The sequence below is a fragment of the Ptychodera flava genome, chromosome 21 (genome assembly GCF_041260155.1).
Source record: "Ptychodera flava strain L36383 chromosome 21, AS_Pfla_20210202, whole genome shotgun sequence".
NCBI lineage: Eukaryota > Metazoa > Hemichordata > Enteropneusta > Ptychoderidae > Ptychodera > Ptychodera flava.
Genome location: NC_091948.1, coordinates 26,029,515 through 26,046,749, shown reverse-complemented (window position 1 = coordinate 26,046,749; position 17,235 = coordinate 26,029,515). Strand labels below are relative to the sequence as shown.

Sequence of the window (17,235 nt, the reverse complement as noted above, 5' to 3'; positions counted from 1 at the left end):
TACACACACGGACAGACAGACAGACATCGCTACGACACTAGCTCACGTGTGTGAACACGTGAGCTAAAAATGGCAAGATGCTTCGACTTCCGGCTCATGGAAATTGCAATGACGTTTACAATCGTCTCATCCTACGTGAAGAAGCTCACTTTAAGCGTTTTACAGACCAAGAAAACATGAGAAAACACAAAAACATCCATCGACATAGAAAGTATTCGTTGCGTAGGGAGTATTCGTTGCATTATTTGCAAATATAACTATTGATGACTCACTCTCCTTCTGGGGCCATGTATACCTTTTAAAATTTATGGAAGCGATTCAGTTCATTTTATGCCAAATGGGACTTTGCGTGACCAAACTACTATAGCTACACGAAAAACGAACAAGCACTATAATATATATATATATATATATATATATATATATATATATATATATATATATATATATATATATATATATCACAAATTTCTTCATGTGCAAAGTAATAACATCTGTAAGTTCAATGCATCACGCAATCTTCAGACTGCGTCTTTCTTTCTGAGTTTTGATTATTCGAAATACGGATAAATTGTTTTTGTTTGTGAGAAAGGATTGGTACCTCTAAGGCAGATTTTTTTATTAATATAATAACCCGTGTAGAACATGTTCAGGCCGGTACTTTGCAACATCCATCCCCAACCCCCCCCCCTCCCTACCTCGATACCGATTTGCCATTCCGAAAGTGAACCCATTTGTGTTGAACTTGTTCAGATGATACAAAGATAACGAGAGGTATAGATGATAGATCATCGAAAGCCACGGAGGTTACATTCACGTGACCCATTAATAATTAATGAAGCAGACCTGTTTTCATAAAGTATTTAATCAGTATAATCTTACACAAGACCCGTTTTATAAGATGTAATCAGATCAGCGCACTGTCTATACAAAGCGATTTTTGGTTTACGTTTTTATTCTGTCGCTTGATGTGCCATTCCCCGCTAAAAGTTCTCCTCGTCTTTCAAGTGTTTTAACCAAATCTGTGGCCCCACGAGGCTGTTTTCAAAAGCTTATACTTCGTCTGCTAAGATATATTAGACGGCCGGCGGCGAATTTAAAAATGTGCAATGAACGCGACTTATAAATATCAAAGTATGTCAAAGTGTGACGTACAGACTCAATACAGGTTTGTTAGTTTTGAAAACACCTATGAGGCACTGATGGCCGTCGCTTGCAAGATGAGAAGTCGATATCACCGAGTAATGCACGCGATGCATAGACTAGTATTACCTTAAATGCAATTCAACTGAGAGTGTATTTGATTGTATCGGCCGGGTTTGGGATATGCTAAGGTAGCTTGTTCTAGTTGATTAAACTCAATCTACAGTACTGGACAGATAACCGCACCTGAAATCAATAACACAGCAATACCAATAATATCTCCTTGGATATTCCACGTCCTTGTCTTGCATTACCAAGGAAAGCGATAGCTAATCACCATACCGTAACTTGCAACGATAAGATGAATTATTTGAAAAGTAAAAAAAAAATCGATTACTCCCTCTCGGTAATATTGTAAATGCCTCGAAAATAATTAAACCAGAAACGTAATACCCTCTATCTACAGTATTCGAATATAATGGCATTTTTTTGGCGTTTTGCGTTTTCCTTCACAGCGTCTATTACACAAATTTATCGAGTAATCAATCTGCGAGGTTTTGTGCTATATTGAGTGGGATGCACCATTTTTTTGTATAAAGTTGTGCATTTTGGTTTTGTTGTTGATTTTCAAATGTTAATGCTTTACAGACTAGAACGCCCTACACCCATTATTTTCAGAAATACAATGGCAAGTTTCTCATTTATCTTTCAGATATAAAGGCGTAAACCACAAATTTAAGGCGGACACGTCAAACAGGTAAGAAAGATCTCTTTTGTCGATACAACGGCATGTCAAAAAACTATTGATAATTACCCCAAAACATTGCTGCAAAAACCTTTTATGATAACCCTAGTCAAATTATGCTCAAAAGCCTTGTCCGTTAAACAAGTCTCATTCATTTCAATGTGGGCTACTGCGTATCCGACATGTGTTTACTTATTAAAATAGTCTTTCAATGATTTATATTGAACTATACAGTGCCTATGAAAATGCCATACATACGGTGCATATATCTTTGGCTTTAAAATTTAATATGAACGACATGTCGAAGATAAGGCTGGAAGAGTAAGTCGAATGCTCAGTCGATGTCAACCGCAAATACATGAGTCTATGCGCTTGACGACAAGATACAAAACACATGTGGGCTTTCGTGTTCCAGGTCTGTCGCTGTTTCCAGTCGGTAAAATATGTAACAACAAGCAAAATAGCTTGGAGTTTCAAATACTCTCTCGTAATTTAACTCATTTTATGATTATCTTAAAAACGGCACAACTTTGGCATTGCTCCGGTTTTCGGGCTTAAGCTTCTAATACGACGATAATCTGTCTAAACGAAGTTTCCTGTATCCGAAAATTGCTATATTTTGCGAGCTGGCCAAACGTTAAACGGTTGCATCGCCTGAAAATCCTATCTGTTTTCGTAATGATATTGGCCAGTATTTTTTCTTATAACTATTTCTTCTTATCGCTGAAAACAGAGCTCGAAGTACTCTCCCATACAAACATAGCTTCATGCTACATTCTCATACCATTCGTCTGAATCATTTTTTACCTAGGGGGGACTACTGAGTGGAGAGAAGTATTCAATACGTACGCTTAAGACGCATATGAAATATTATTGATATCTAGTTAGCGTTGGTGAAAAAAGCGGGCTGGTTTCCAGACGAGTACGTTTACCGCGAGAGATGCGACAAAGAATGATAAAAAAATTAGTTTTTCTTAGATGACAGAACATGATGGTATAGCTACTGCAGAATTGACGGAGTTTTACACTGTACCATGACGAATCACTAAATGATACTCAATAAACATGCAAGAAGTGAATTTCTGTCAGTGTTAAAGTTCACCGTCTTTGATCAGTGAGCTTATAATTGGCCCTCTGAAAACATGAACAAAATAAGAAACTCCTGCTTCTGAACCAACACCAAGTTATAATTATTTCTTTTGCCTAGTAGCTTGTACATGTTATTAATTCTGTCTTCTTTCTAGGCATATATACTTGAACGTACGTACATCATACATTCGGTGCTTATTTGCATGCAATAAATGCGAAATCTTGTTATTCCCTGTACATGTCGATATATGCCCGATCAGATCATTGCACTAACCCACGTCCGTATCATTATTATAACTTTGTCCATGCTTGATTAAGTTAACTTCTGCTGGCAGGCTATAATCAACAAGTGAACGACTTTTAATGTATCAGACATGTATATAATATTTGAAAAATAGAAAATTAACTGCACCTTTTAGTAACAATGTACTTCTACAATGGTAAGATGATAAGTTATGAAATATTAGAAGCCATTTTCAATCATGTAATGTCCGTTTAATCTGCAAAGGAAGCTCATCTGCTTTTTCTTTAACATTATACACTAGCTTTTATGAGTAATTTGTAATATTGCCACAAACAACCATATTGCACCTAACACTTTTGAGAAATTTGAAAAATATGAAAATCCAATTATCTAATTATCCCAAATTAGTTCAATTCGAGTTGTATATATATATATATATATATATATATATATATATATATATATATATATATATATATATATATATATATTTAATTCATTACCTTATATTCATTGTATAATTCATCAATGTAATATACAAAATTGTTATTTATTTAATGGACATAAATTGTAGAGACGGTATTTTGGTGGTCAGCGTTTTATGTTCGAACCTAGTGAGTTATAATCGACCTGTTGAACTTGAAAGTAGAACACCAGTGTTTACACGATTCTGTCAATATTTATCTCCCTATAGAACGTGTCTTGAATCTTTCCTCATGGGAACTTACACTTTCCATTAGATTAACTGCTTGTACTTGACACCTTGGGCGCAAAGTGATTCGCACGTTTTATTGCGAACTGATATATGATCTCTCTACACGTACAGACCCCTTTCGCCTGATGTAACACCCTGTTTAATTGTTTCCTCGGGGAATGGTCTATTTTGACCCCTGGAGTCCAGTCGCATTTCGCTTCCCAAAACTTCTAGATTATATAACAGATAATCGTTCTGCCCAAGGCTCTCTCACTAGGCTGTCAAACGTCGAAAATGTACTTTTAATACAGTCAGATGGCGTAGCGGTATTTGACCTCTAATCAATCTATCCAACGGGAACAAGAAAGGGGACCTGTAATCAGCAATCAGTAGACTTACATTGGCGTAAATCGAAGTTTTCAAGCTTTGAATATCCGAGGAAGAAATTATGTGATTGCCAAATGACCGTAAGGAGATCAATTAGAAGTGCGGTCAACTAATCGCGAGGTTTACTTGGAAATTAGGTTATCCATTTTCCTTGTACTTCACAGACTTGTCTTGATTGAATGTTAGGTCAGGAGCAGAGAGCTTATACATAAATCTTTATTCTTTGTACAGCCTGGTAACCTAGCCACTTGTACCTGAAACTTCGTTACTCCACACAATTATTACTCCACATATTGGTTACCCTTTGTACTGATTTACATTGAGCACCCGTCATTAGGTCTCACATCGCTCTTTTCTAGGCGAACTCATGTGTGTTGTTGGAAGTGAGTAGCTAGGTAAGAGGGCGGCTTGAAAAAATAGACTATTAGTATGTTTTGTGCGGTTGTTGCACTTGGTCGTTTCCTTGCATATGCGCTTGTGTGTCAGCAGGGATGTCAGCGAGACGAATTGAGGACTGAGTTGGCGTCACGAAGTGTACTCTCACATCAATATAGGTCCCTCTCATTTGTCTCAATACAACTCGTGTTACATGTTTATATGTATAAAATTGCCTGTCTACATGTAATTTTAGCATGTGCTCAATATCGTAGTCATAGAATCAATCCAACCAGTTATTATTACAATGGCAAGGTATCTTCAGGTCGGAGTCTTCGCTCATGCACTATCCGCCATAAAAGCCGCACAAAGAAATATATTTAAATAGATCGAAACGGCATGTACATGGTCTTGATATTGTCATTCCATGTCTGCTGGAGATCTCGATACTATACATCCAAAATGAGTTTAATTACATACTACTCCATAGCATCATAATTTTACAAATAGAGTTATGCAGAATGAAGTGAGGACATGCATGCATGCATACATACATACATACATACATACATACATACATACATACATACATACATACATACATACATACATACATACATACATACATAGAATTCATTAGTCAACAATGCTATTTCATGTTTTACAGGATGCTGTATGTCGCATATTAAAGAAATGGTTTTGTTTGCTTATCTTCGGCGTCAGTGCAAATAAATACACAGATTGAAGCAAAACATCGATTTATGGACTCAATATGTTTGCTGGGTCAAAATGTTGAAGATATTTGATGTCCTTTCACATTGTGTTGAGTAGGTTGGAATTGGTTATAGGCATGTGTCTTTGGCGGAAATAATGACACAGATATTCGACAAAGGATGTCGTTAGCTCTGACGTCAACAACCTAATGAACGCTTTCAAAAAGAAATGTGACGTACTAGCAAAGATAAGCCCTTGGGACAGGATCCAGAGTGTATGTAACAAAAACAACAGCAATAACATTTAAGGAAATACCGAGTGACAGGCACCGTTATATTCTTTACCATCTACAGTACATCGAGGAAAACGCGGAGTATATATTATTCAAAATATTGGTTCGGACAAATGGTGTATTATAGCCTTCAGATCACATAACTTTGTAGTTATTTCATTTTACTTTAAAAGGTACGAGCACTGTGTAGCATTAATAAAACATATCAATAAACAGCGACTGGTGGGTGTCTTTTCATGTAGGTAACGCGTTAAGTGGAAAAGACTGATGGTCTTAAGAATAACATAATTTCTAGTTTAGAGTACTGATTTCCGTTACTCAAGTTTGACAGATATCATCGGATGGCATAATGACGTCCGATTATCTCCATAGAGTGTAAAAGGTACAAGAGTAGCATTATTGAAAATATGTAAATGATGGCGATGATGAACAGGAAAGAGAGAACAAATCTCAGTAATAAACTACAGACAGACAGAAAAATGTATTCAAATAAATGTATGTCTGTCTGTCTGTCTGTCTGTCTGTCTGTCTGTCTGTCTGTCTGTATGTATGTATGTATGTATGTATGTATGTATGTATGTATGTATGTATGTATGTATGTATGTATGTATGTACGTACGTATGTATGTATGTGTGTACGTATAAAAGAAGACGTAAACAGTAGCATTGAAGATGATTGCTTTCGTGCTGTTGATGAGTGCCTGAGACTGTAATTCTGTTATGGTCAAGTGTAATGGCTCTTTTGTTTTCCGTTAGCAAAGGTCAAGGGTTATCGTATTTGTTTTTGCTGTCGATGCATTGACATTTCAACATGTAAATTTGATGTCTCACTATGACTTTCCCTATAGTGGAATACTTTATGTTTTTCATTTATTTATCGACCACTATATGTTGAAATCACAGTGAATACGAAAACTTCCCTGGATAATTCAGAAAGATGCATAAAGCTAGTCGTCCTGTGTCGTTGTTGATTTCCTATTCTGTACAATTTAGGAGCAGGGCAAAACCTTGGCGTCCATGTTTTCTCCCTTTGAAACTGAGGAAATTTGTCTGACAAGCTAAACTTCTAAGATCGTGTAAGAACACGCGTGAAAACTAACCTGGTTTTACAGATCAACATTGAAGCAAAGTATATCATATTGTTGTAGCAATTCATCATTGATTTCGCTGTCCACACTTTAGTCCTAACACGATTGGAACTAATTTGGGATAATTGGATAGGCGCAATTTCTCAAGAATTTTAGAAATTTGTCTAATATTACCCCATATTTGCTTATCATCTTTAAAATTCTATTCAAAATTTATGATGCTGTTGAAATGTTATGGGTAAGAATCAGCGCATGATAGTATCTAATGCAATATTGTTCAAAACATAGGAACAATATTTATATTTGAATGAAAATGTGCGAGCTTGTCTATGGTTTCTTCATTACTGAAATACTAGTACTAATCTCAGTTTGTCACTTTGCCTCGACCAAAATGAAGTCTTTTGATTGCTTTACAGTTAAGTCAGTCAGGGTCATTTAAAATGTGCCCTGACTCAAATTAATGTTTATGAAGTCTTAAATTCACGAAAAAGTCAGGGGCATTTCAATAGTGCCCTGACTCAAAAGTCGTCAATTAGAGAAATTTTAAGCATTTTGTCTCGTTTCTTCGGTACATTTACACAAAAATCAACATGTTTTCATAAAAATGAATCCGATGAAAGAGCTATGCAATAATCATTGTGTTTTCGTTGTTTTTTTAGATGAGAACAATATTTCAAATTTTACTTTATTCTATCATTTTGTAAAATTTCGGCTGTAAAAATTTCGATTTCGTTACATTTTCCTAATAATTACTCTCATCCAATTTTCCCAAAATAGTTCCAATCGTGTTTCCTGGCTCCCTTGCACAATAAGTCACCAAATTGTATTAAAATAATAATGTAACATTATACCTATTAGAGTTTTAAGAGTGTGTAGATTTCACCTGTGGATGATTCCCGTCAGTAAATAAACCAGAATTGTATGAATCTCTTCTCATGGTGGAAACTTGTTTGATTGTTTACAAGATCAAATTAAGGTAGCGGTAAAGGCTATTTTTGCACCAATTCTTTTCTCAGAGTTAATGTCAAGTTTCAAGTGTTAGAATCAAGATATTTAATTCAAATTTTCAGGATAACTCCCTTAGTTAATACTTTCTCCAAAGAATATAAAAATTGTATATTTGTAGCCATTATTTTGAAATATGACACCAATCAATATTAAAATTTAATTTTTCTTATTTTTTTACATATTTGAATATAATAATAATTTGATAGTATTAATATTACCAAATTAGTTATAGATATGTTGACACTATTAAGTGTAAGATTTGTACGGCAGGATTTGTAAATAGAATTTGTTTTTATGATTTTACATGGGTTTACATATCAAATAATTATTAAAAATTCTTTCAAATTTCAAAATGTGACTTTTCAAAAAGTACTTCAAATACGGAAAAATTGTGCCGTACAAATCTTATCTGTAACCTTGTTAATAGGCTGTAAAAATTCCATGTCCATATCTCATTTCCAAGGTTAGATTAAATTGGTATAAAATTATGTAGGAAAACTGTTATTCTGTCAAAAATGTTGAAAACAAGCCATATTTGCACCCGTTTTTTGAAGTCACAGAGCAGTTAATCTCTCTTTTGACATCTCTTTGACACTCAAAGAATCTAAAAATGCACTTACAATAGCAGTCACGCATTCTGAATGCAAGCACTGCCTTGTCAAACTTTCCTGAAAAACAGTAAAAAATGACTTTCCCTTTTCAAACATTTTTTTAAAAGCTAGGGGACCTCTACCATAGTTAATACACTAAGGATTCCCCACCTTCCTCTTATTTGGTCAGTTTTTCAGAAGTTTCAACGGGCTATAACTCTGCAATGCCTATGACCCCAAATATCTAGTTTTTTTATTCCACAGAGAATGTTGACTACTTTTATGTTTTAATAGTTTTATTGAAGTTTATAACTGACGCTCTAGCCTTTACCGCTACCTTAAGAGAACATCGAGTAGCATTACGTAATAGACGTAATTTACATAATTTGTGATATAAATAGATTCCTTTCTTCGTCCGACACACTGGTATGTATTTAGTATCACCCTACTCTTCACTCCTCGACAGTCACTTTGGTCTGAATGTATGCATACAATATAATTTTCTTTCTTTTACTGCATTTATGTATCCACATGGTAAGTTCATTGAACCACTACAGACAAAGGCTTGCAATCTGTTTCAGCATGAACCTGAGATATTTATAAGAGTCCCTGTCCGCATGGCATTAGTCTTGAATTATTCAGACGTAAACAGTTGTCATGACAATGTATTGATGAAGGGAAATATCAAGGGTGACTCAGAAACTCCAGGAATGGGCGTGCGCAGTACAAGGAGAGAGTCACAATTGATTGCTGCCATAAGAAGGCTTCCTCTTATCTGCCATTTCATTCAAGAAGTCCTTTACGTTGTTGAACCGTACAAATACAGAAGTCATTAGGGTTGAGTGCCATACAAAGAAGATACCCTTCTAACTTTAATGGGCGCTGTCTTATGTATCGAAACTCCACAAGTGTACAACAGTCCGCAAAGTAAGTCACGATTGTCAGATATTGAGTTTGTATTTGTTCACGAACCTTTCAGCTGGTCAGACTGAATCGTACAGTGATGAAGGCTATGATTGTTACTTGCGCAATGTATTACCCCTATTTGTAACAATCAACCCTATTTTTAACAAAACCTAATTTTCAAAAAAAACTTTGCCGTATTTGTTGAAATCTTAATGAAATATGCATATTTGTATGTTTGGGTGCAATTTTCTTTGTTTTCCTTGTCGAAACTCATTTTTTCTGAAACTGCTTTTGTTACAAATTGGGTGATTGTTACAAATAGGGGTGAAATGTTCACCCCTTTTTGTAACAATCAACCCTATTTGTAACAAAACCTAATTTTCAAAACAACTTTGCCGTATTTGTTGAAATATTGATGAAAAATGCATATTTGTATTTTCGGGAACGATTTTTTTTCCTTGTCGAAACTAACTTTTTCTGAAACTGCTCGTCAGATTAAATTTTGTTGTGCAGTTCCTTGGGATAAGAGGCCTACTCGTAAGATACAATCAAGTCGTGCAGATACATGCCAAAAGTTAGTTTCGGGGCAATTTTCACCAATTTCGGTCAAAAATGTCAAAAAATCTTGTTTTCTGACACAAATCATACTAACCCTATATGGGGTTAACTTTTGTTACAAATAGGGTTGATTGTTACAAATAGGGTTGACATGTGACATTTTTGACAGAAATTGGTGAAAATTACCCCGAAACAAACTTTTGGCATGTATCTGCACGACTTGATTATATCTTACGAGTAGGCCTCTTATCCCTAGGAACTGCACAACGAAATTTAATCTTACGAGCAGTTTCAGAAAAAATGAGTTTCGACAAGGAATAAAAAGAAAATCGTTCCCCAAAATACATATTTGCATATTTCATCAACATTTCAACAAATACGGCCAAGTTTTTTTATGAAAATTAGGTTTTGTTACAAATAGGGTTGATTGTTACAAATAGGGTTGACATGTCAACCCTATCTTACCAAACCTAAGTAAAATTGCCTTAAGGTAGACTGTAATCACATTCACCAGGATGAGGTGATGATGATGATAAAAGCATGTCCGTCCGTCCGTCTACCTTCCTTCCTTCCTGTGTGTACGTTTGTCCGTCTGTCTGTCTGTCTGTCTGTCTGTCTGTCTGTCTGTCTGTCTGTCTGTCTGTCTGTCTGTCTGTATGTATGTATGTATGTATGTATGTATGTATGTATGTATGTATGTATGTATGTATGTATGTATGTATACAGTATGTGCGCATATGTGCACGTTTGCACACCTGTACAAGTTCATGATCTTCTGTCTATTTGTACAGTCATTTGTTTGTGTGTGTACAAATTGGTGGATTGATTGTGGCTATCAGGTGCTCTTATCACAGTTTAGATTAAGTTCGCCAACCAAGCTTTTTAAATATCCCAAAATTGAAGACATATTTGAGACCATTTTCTGATCTTAATTGTGATCGATTATTAATCAAATATCATGATAAGGTATCTGAATTCAGAGAAATTAAATATGAATTGTAACGAGGTTCTTCTTCGAAGGGACTCCCTATGAGAAAAGTGCCCTATCTTTTGGATTTTTTTCTTTCAATGAGAACGTATAAGGTTTGTGATAAGGGTTAAAGCATCAGTACATGGACAGATACATCTTTACTTTGTCAATATCAAAAACAGCTTCACTAACACCGATTTCTTGGTATGTATCATGCACGTAATGATTAATATGTATGTATAATTTGTGTGTGCTAGTTTGGCGGCCTTTGAATGTTGTTTGCAGTCTTCACACTATCGGCATGCAACATTTATAATTAAGCCTCTCGTTCTCGGATATTTGACGATGGCTTTAGCGATTACCAGGCGGTCCCAGCAGATATGATGTTGAATGATTTAACTGGCCTGCTCTCCGATGAAATGAAACCATGCATACCAATTGAGGACGTGGACTCGTTAAAATAAATCAGAGGCAGCAAAAACCTCTGCAGTGCCATCGCCATATTCCTTAGACAATTCTGTCATTCACAATATATCCAATTAGGATTTACCTTCCAACCTTTCCGAGGCAATTTATATCAGGCAGTTAGGGTATCTAGAATCCTGCATTAGTGTCTCTTGCGACTATTCAAGATAGGACACTTTACGTGTTCACTTCTGCTGCCAATGCCACCAACAATCGATTAGAGGGCGCTCATTTTGACCTTCATGTCCATTTTATAACGTGTGGGCCTTTTATATCATAGCGGAAGTAATAAAATATTAAAAAACACGAATTCGTGAAACACATCTTTGAGGTTAGGTTAAAGTTTCGAAAGCCACGTTCTCCCTACAACATCCAATCAGACATCAATTCCACTGGTACTTATAAACCAATCATGAACACCTAGAGTCTTGTTATACACTTTCCTCTGTGGAGTTCCCCCAAATAAAGAATGACGGCCGATTACTATGAAGATTGTGATCTTTGTATGATTTCAATTATTGCTCAACAGTCAAAGAGCTGATGTGCCCACTCTTTTCGATATACCTGTCACCATTTTCAAACTTTCAACTGAATCATAAGCCACTTATTTCTGGTTCTCTCCACACTGTCATCTCTCTACGTTTCTGAAAATCGTCAAGTATTTTACCGTCTCGCCAGTAGACACTGACACAGAACAAATATTGTTCCTCTTGCAACTCCCACCAGCTACCCAGCGGTGCTAACATGTGAGAGACTGGCCATGAGTATATAGAAGGTATTTAAGCCAAAGTCTTTCATAATGTGATTCAAACTTAGATATTGCCAACAACGCAAATGTTGATGTTATCACGGACCATTACGTTGAGGTCTAACATCACATGTGAGATGGCTGTGCCCGACGACGTTTAAAAATGCAAATCACGAAGGGCGCATTTACCAGTCCTTTCTCTCTCTTTCTCTCCTTGCATTATCCTAATATCCTACTGCGTTTGCTTTACGGGCTTCCAATTTGAGCATTTGAAATTTTATTGGCAATCTTATATCTTCCGTGACACTTTCTCAGACATTTTATTCTGTTATCTTGAATTTTATGAATTGTCTAACGAGGAGCTTAAGTGCTACTCTTTCAAAAGATCCTAAACTACCTTGGGCTTTTAGACCAGCGCAGCCATTATATCTTCTCCGTTTATATTTTCTGAAATAGACGTAATTATCTCCAGACGTAGAGGGGTTAAAATTTACAGCCTGCGATCATCAAAGTATCCTGATATCCAAGAATGTCATCAAAACTTCTCGTAAGTTGTCGCTTTGCTTCAATATATTTAAGTAGTACGTCTTACCACTAATCACTCCTACTTAGCTAGCATTCAGTTGTGTGAGAGGTAACGCGTGACGGGTGCAGCCATGCTGAACAAGTAATCTCCATTACTTAACAAAGTCTACACTGAAGTATTTCTAACCTCACATGTCCGTGAAAGGCAGGGTAATTCCAAGTATACGTTTCCAAAATGGCGGCGATATTTTCCTTACGATATTGGTAGGCCTTGAATGTTCTGCGAAATTATAAACAGAATCAGCCAGGAGAATGCAATAAATCTTCAGTAAATTCAACCAAAAAAGGCCTGCCCTCTCGTACTGAAAGACTAGTTCAATTGGAAATAGCTACAAAGACAATGTAAACGATAGTGACGTCATCGTTTGATGGAAATGTCTTGCCAATTCCCCGTTATCGTTCACATGTTTTCGCAATCTGTAGGAAACGGGAGACCAAATGGAAAGTGTTTGCAACTGCGCAAAGTAACATCTCCCCATAATATACAATCTTACGGACAATCTTATCGATGGACATGGTTGTCACTCAACTCTGAATCGATGAAGGGCTCCCGCATCTCACCAATTTGTCTCTCATAATACCTCAGTCTTGAAGTGAGCCGATCACTTCCCTGGCCGATGTGAACCATGGGCGTCTGATATGTTGATATATCAATGCCAGCCCCGTTGTGCAACGTCGTGAATCCTCTGTAGGTTAGAAGTCAAGAAGATGGTCTGTCACATCCAGTGATATCATGAACGTGTTTGGAGATACACACGCAGCGCACGTATGGGGCTTTGTCAATTTTATTTGTTAGTTTTCCGTCAAGACGTACACTTCATAGTGATCTAATTGCTGCCTATAATGTCCACTTTGTATTTACCTATACCACCGGCAAAGACAGACTAATAACTCTTGACAAATGCCAAAATTGGAATTATAGTACGCATTGAGTTATCTTCGAAACATCAACAATCTACTGGCACTGGTATATATTGAATTGCCCAGTTGTCTGTGTACTTCATATACCACATGATATATATATATATATATATATATATATATATATATATATATATATATATATATATATATATATATATATATATATATAATTTATTTACCTGAGATAACATATCGCTGTAACAGTCTCCTTACACGGAGTTCACTCAATTAAATGCACTCATGCTCACAGGTCTAGGCTAATTAGTCTTTTAAGTCGCTATCGATTGAATAATGAACGACCCTTCAGAGTAATATATAACATAACTGTGGTCATATTAGTAGCAACCAAGTACTCAGACAAGCGTAACTTTCCACATTATCCTGTTAGTCAAGATGCCAAAGACTAATTACTTCGAAAAATAGATGGACTGTTTTTGAACACCTTGTTAGTTGGAATTACATTCGACTTATACGGTAAACGTAATAGGGCAATACTTCCCATATATCCTCGACGGCGCCACATCGGTTTTTTTTATATTTCCGAATCGGGTTCCTCCAGAAGGAGGATTCAGTTGACATTTTTTCTTTGACGGTCTGGTCCATCTGGCCGATAATGGTTGATAATGTCATTTTTCGGAACAGGCTATGATCTTACAAGTAATATTTACCGCAAGGTTCACGTTGCTTTTAATGACTTACAATGTTTGTCATATTGTTGCCATATTCGCAGCGAAATTACGCTCATGGCCATGATGTCAAAGGTTACAAAGCATCGCTTGTTCAAGCGAGCACATCGTCTGACTGTGTAACTGAAAGCAAAACTGAGTGATTTGAAGGGAAATCAAGAAAACATCTAAATCACATTACTCACTTCAAGTTTGATCCATGACTTTAAGTCATCTTTTACCATTTGTTGACAGTGAAAATGCGACGATTTTGTGAAAACGAGGTGGTTATTTGCGAAATCTGATATAAGACGCAACGGATATGCTATCCGGCCTTTTGATATTTGAAGTACGTTATAAGACGTCGACAGTAGATTTTCCCTTACGCTGTTGGTAACACTCTTTATCCGGTGACATAAAATTCACTAATCCACTAGTTAAAAAGCAGTGACCTGAATTTAATACAGAAAAGACAGACTTAGAGAGGTCCCTAGCACAAATTAATGCGCACTTGGGCGAAATTACTTTGGTATCGACTATCAAAAAGACTCTCGTGTTTCCAGGGTTTCTTGGGAGTTTTCGACTATGTAACTTATTAATTACTTGTGGACTGGCATTTGAAAACCGGTATGGTAGCTACATCAGTCATGTAATACTTTCAAGCTAAACTAGTAACTTTGTAGTATTAAAAGAATTCTTTATGACGAGAACATGCGATCGTTCTCAAAGCTAAGGTTTGCAGTTACTATTTTGTTTCATTTTTGATGTAAAGATATCGTCTAACGTACATGTACAATAGTATTGCGTATTACAAACATTGATTTAATTTCAAGTATATTGCCAATACGTAACCATCGCTTCTTTACTGAATCTCATCAGAACCGGGTATATTTACAATCTGCACAATATTTAAAGGTATTCATGTCGGTACATCGCTTAGTGAGACAGAAACACGCCAATAGCCAAACATTGTGTTGTCAGGTTCATCATGTCTGCAGCCCCCTGTAGAATTCACGTCTCAATGAACTGCGCATGACCAAGTATCGATATTTTAAAATTCACAGTTTGCAATTTTAGTTCCTTCGAAGTTCACTCGTTTTGTTTCAAGGATCCCAATATATTTATTACAAAGAGAAAAAATTTATGAATATTACAGACAAAGAGTCACTTCAAATAGTTTACAGATTTCTTCCTTAGAACTCTGGTGGATTGATGCAACTAGATTGTGGAGAGCAATATATGTGATACGCCACCATTTTTGATAATTACGCCATCGATCAGCGAACAAACTAGATTGCTACCACTATTGATTGATTATCCTTAATTTTAGATTGTCATCGTCCTTCACATTTACTATATCTTCATCTGCACATTTCCGCTTCCGGGTTATCCGTTCATTTCCGGGTTTCCGATAGTTCATGCTTGGGAAATATTGGACAGTATGGACCTGTCCATCCGAACAAAACTGTTATTTAATGCGAGCGTTCTTTTCATTTTTCAATCACAAATATCACAAAGGAAAACCGCATGATAAGCAACGAAGAGTTTAAAACAGTGACACCATCAATGATCTGAGAATTCATTCATGTCTTTGTCGAATATTCTATCGCCACGTTTACAAACCAAGCATAAAACTATCCATGTTGGAAACACTGCCGCTTTCTTTCTACATTATCTTAGAAAATTGTGAAATACTTCAGAAGGCGCTAGTACACAGATTTGAACCGGGAAACAGGGAGAAAGAGCAGTAGACGAAAGAACTTTGACTTAACTTACAGGCATATGTGATGGAGAAAGCTGTGGTATTCATATTCTTGTCGGATTTCTCTAAAACTAACGAAAGATTAAAGCTAACGATACATATCTCACCAGGTGTTACGAAGCAAATATTGAAATCAGCAGTAAAAGCACTTAATTCTGTGATTGCATTTATTCAGAAAGGATAAGACAAGCTTTCTAATACGTGATCGCTCTTTTTAAAGGGCACCGCACGCAACGTATAATCGTAAGCAATATCAGTCGAGCGGTCTGAAAACCTAATCCAGATCAGACTGAATGAGAGACGACACAACGTAGCAATGACTAAATTTACAAATTTGTTGAACAGATATCACAACTCGAGATTTGTGTTGTGCGAACACAAATTCGATCATCAACAAATATAAAAAAATGTAATCACTTTCTACTGTGGTGTCTATATCAATTGATTTCATTTTCAATGAAATGCTGTCGTTTCTATGGTAACATGGTGCACGGGTTGTTATCATCAATGCATGTCGCCCACAGGTCCTTTTATAAACTAATGACTGCAAGATGCTGTCTTTCCGTCCATTTCCTCCTGACATGCACTAAAAGAGCATTTTCACTTCGACAAGAGATTTGCCTAATTCGCTCAATGCTTGTCATTATCAAACTGCATTTCCTGTGCAGTCTCAAAATTGCCATTCTGTCTTCTGTCTATCTAAATTAGCTTCCCTGCACGATGCTATTGCCGCCGTATCCTCCGCATTTTAGTCTGATTTCTTAGACTGCTACGCTCCCGTTCGTCTTGGAGAGTACTTCCAAAGACAGTCAACAGGAGCAATTCCCAGCTAATCTATAGCGAAGATTGAATGAGTAGTAGGCAGTGAAGAAAATCTAAACAGAGCTTGAGAAAATATAATTTCCTCTGACTATTTCTCTCTCAATGCAGGGAAGTGTTGACTACCCTGATGACTAGAAAGCGTCGCTTTAGGCAGGGCTTCCTCCAGCAGTCACCTCATTATTTTTCGCTGTTATGTTTCAGTCATTATGTCATGCGCCACTCTGACGTCTTAGGGCGCCACCATCATTTCAAATAACACACTACACGCTCACTACCAAGGGTTTATTTAGTCTTATACTCATGACACTTAGACTTTTAGGCGTTGTTTATATCACACTTGATTTATAAAACCATCTTTTTTTCTGGAAATGTTAACGCCAAGAGGCTATGGTCAATCTTTGTCAGTGTTATCATTGTTGCATTATTGATTTCAAATGACATATTTATTTGCAATTCGGCTT

General features: G+C 36.4%; 1 protein-coding gene across 2 annotated transcripts in view; it reads left to right on the top strand.

Moving 5' to 3' along the window:
• The window catches only part of LOC139121851 (G-protein coupled receptor 54-like), a 190,286-nt gene that overhangs the window by 42,506 nt on the left and 130,545 nt on the right, over positions 1 to 17,235 (top strand). For both annotated transcript variants that reach the window (XM_070687077.1, XM_070687073.1), the window contains exon 2: positions 1,856 to 1,900. The gene's annotated coding sequence lies outside the window, so the exon portion shown is untranslated. The remainder of the gene's footprint in view (positions 1 to 1,855; positions 1,901 to 17,235) is intronic.